The sequence below is a fragment of the Teleopsis dalmanni genome, chromosome X (genome assembly GCF_002237135.1).
Source record: "Teleopsis dalmanni isolate 2A chromosome X, ASM223713v2, whole genome shotgun sequence".
NCBI classification, from domain to species: domain Eukaryota; kingdom Metazoa; phylum Arthropoda; class Insecta; order Diptera; family Diopsidae; genus Teleopsis; species Teleopsis dalmanni.
The window spans coordinates 2,563,607-2,567,310 of NC_051848.1; positions in this window are offsets into that span (position 1 = coordinate 2,563,607).

The following is a 3,704-nucleotide window of genomic DNA, read 5'->3' on the forward strand; positions in this document are numbered from 1 at the left end:
ATTCTCATAAAATTTTACGATTTAAAATTTTTTTTCAAATTTTATTTAGTAAATCTGAACAGTTTTATCCATCCACACAATAATTATGAACTCGCTTTGCAATGCATATAGAATTTTCGAATAAGGGGAACAGAGCAGAGAGAAACAAACTGCGTATTTCTTACTATAGTGACCATTTCGAAGCAATAAAAAAAAATTATATAATCAAAAGACAAATTCCTTAACTTCCATGAAATCATATATTGCTAATGGCTCCCTCATTAGATTTATAATCAGTTAACACAATTGAAAGTAAGTGATTGTCATATGATTCATTATAGATAAAAGCATTTCTATTTTAAAAAATGTTCCATTTATAGAATTTTAAAATGTTTTGATTGAAGATAACAGAGGAATTAGAAAAAATAATTTTTCACCACATATTTCACCACGCAAGGATTGTGTGAAATAGTATGATTTTATAAACAATTAAGAAATGAGGAACATTATTTTTAAATTATTAAACATCGGACGGATTAACTATATTTTCTTAACTGGTTTGTGTACTGTTCAAATCAACATAAGAGAGCAAGTCCTGACACATTCCGGATTTCTCAAAATATATGGACTTACGTACAACATAGCTTTCGTGACTTACATAGTATACTGCTTGATTCAAAAGGAATTTTTAAGATTTCATTTAAATGATATATAGGGACTCGTGGGGGCGGTTTTCATTTGGTTCACACCTTATGTGCGGTATTGGCTACTTTACGTTGTTTCCACCGCAATCGTTCAATGATGGGGATTTTCAAAGAATTATTTACATTCAAGTTTTCTTCGTACATTAGAGAAGACATCTTCTCGTCGGAATATGTTATCTCGACTTTTGTATATTAAATTAGGATTGATGTTCATACATATTCTTTCTGCAATAATGTATTATTTATATCTTATTGTTATTGGCCAAGCATCGAGATTGCTTTCGAATTTTATTAAATTCAATTATTTTAATTCCATTGACGCATCCGTATATCAGCTAACCCAGGCATTATGGTATATTTTGGCTAATTTCGAAACTATAAATTCCCACCTTAAAATGCTTATGAAGAAGGCATTAACTGGTCATATAGACGATTTCACCAAGTCATTAACTGAATTGCATGATTTATCCATATCACACTCAGAACTCTTTAAGTTATTAAAACAAGTGATCCATTTGTCCAGATTTGAAATTTTGTGCATGTGTTTTTACAACAAATACGTCCTTTTATTATCTATATTTCGTGGGTAAAATGAAGAGAGAGTTCTTTTTTAACTACTTTATATTCGTTGCCCTCATAATACATTTTATAAATATGTACTTTCTACACAACTTGTGTCAATTTATCACTGATGCTTGTAATGAAACTATGGAAATCATCAGTGAAACCACTGAATTTAACAGAAACATAGATACTAGGTTTCTGAAGGCGGTGAGTAATTTCTATTACTTTGATTTATAGTAAAATAAATTTTATAATAATATGGCTTTCTTTCAGTGCGAATCATTTGCTCTGCTACTCGCTTGTAAGGATTCATCTATCGAAAACTTTGGATTATTCAATATAAACAAACAACATATATTCAGTGTCTTAGTACAGATCAGCTTATATAGTATTATATTAATTCAAATGGAGTATGTTTAAATAAAAATGTGTAATGGAATAAAAATTTGAATTGTTCTTGCATTATATGTTTTGTTGTTACTTATCAGATTTGTTCTACACTCTAAGCGCCTCAAACATTTTGTCCCACTGACTACAGGCCTAGTTACAAAAGAAATAGAAAAGGGGAAGTATCTAAATCTAAATCAAAGTTATTCAAAAAGAAACAAGCAGGCACAACCACTTGTTTCCAAAACCGAGGAGACATATTTAAACGGTACCCAACGTTATGACCCATCTGAAATAACAATTATTTTCAACAAGTCTACAGGCTTCAGCAAATCTAATAAGATAGGACATTTAATTTTAGTACCAGAAGTTTGATTGTTGGCACCTTCGAAATTTAAAATGGGTTTATATAAAAATGTTATGAAATAAGCAAAACTAATTGAATATAATTTCAAAAAAGGAATTGAAAAAGGTAATGTCTTCATTTTGATAAGAAAAAAATTAAAAAAATAAGACAATCTTTATTAAGATTGCATCGAGAAGAGTAAAGCCAATTGTAGTAATCCCTAAAAAAAAAGTGATCATACATTAAAATTACGTTCCCTAGAAGGGTCAACTCACACTTTCAATGGCATAAGGAAGTCGACCTTCTGATAAAATTTGGAATAGCTGTTACAGTTAACCATTTATGATTTTAATTTTTAGGCGAGTGCAGTATTTCACTGCTTCCATGAAGACTTTGAAGTGTTTGCGGAAACAGTTCTTCATGGCGTTTTCCCATCAACAGTGCATAATATCTGTTCAGAAGGCTTAAGATAAATAATTCAGAAGATATTCAGAAATTTCTTTTATGTGAAATCATAAATTACAAAATAATACAATGTTTTGAACTTAAGGTTTCTCTGAATAAAACAGTAATAATTTTAGTCTTTAAGTTCTAATAAATGTTTTTGAATTTAACTAACATAAGTACGAGAAAGAAGACATATGATATAGTAGGCCTATACAAAATGTGTGATCTAGTAACATATTATAATAAGAAGGCACCCCATGGGATTTTGCCACACCCACCCTTTCGATAAATGTAATATATCGTTGCCAAGAATATGGATTTGTTGTGTGTGCAGAGACTTACATGCAATAATTAATTACAAAACTTCTTTTTACGAGGAAGAGGAAACAGAATTATTTATTTAAATATATATAAAACTATTATTTCTATACTAAAAATTCAGAAAAGGCTTTCTTGGGAAAAATCATTATTTCAAAAAATCATGTCCTTATTCTCTATTCCACATAACCACTGATCTCAAACAACAAAGCCTCACTTAATAATATAGGTTATAATAATAATTATGATATAATAAAGGAGTTCAAATTAAAATAATGCTAAATAACTCAACAAATATTTACTCAGTTTTGTAGAACTGCTAAAAGCATACATAATTAATTTTGATATCATAATAAATTACTTTATTAATTTGAAGTGTTATTTTTGCCTTAACTTCATAATATAATTTATTTCTAGTTCGGAATATGATCTCTGGATTTTTAAATCTAAAAAATTAGTTTATAAAAAACAGGCTCTTCTTGAAGTTCTATGTGGTTTAAGAAGTGTCTAAATATTTTATATACAAATTGAAATATCTTTTGAAGCAGAAAATATATAAGGACCTTAAAAAAATCCATTAATATTTCATAGTTATTATAGTTTAACTAGTTAACTAGTTTAACTAGTTAATTATCTACATTTTTGGTGTCATGAAACTATTTTTAATATCAACTGGTCAACCATTTCCGCACAGTTTACTGTACACGAGTCGAAAACCCAAGCACGTTCGTACCCGACTACCGAAATGATCAAAACTTCGAACAGTTTAAAGTTCTGGTAATAAATAACCACCCTTCTATTAAATATTGTATAAAATTAATGTTAAAACGAAAAGATATACTATTAAAAGCACATCAAAAGATAACACATAATGGAGTGTATAATTTAGAAGTAAGGAAGTATTTAAAACATAGGTCTCTGTAGTAATAAGCTACAAACTATTTGAACAGCATTTAGTT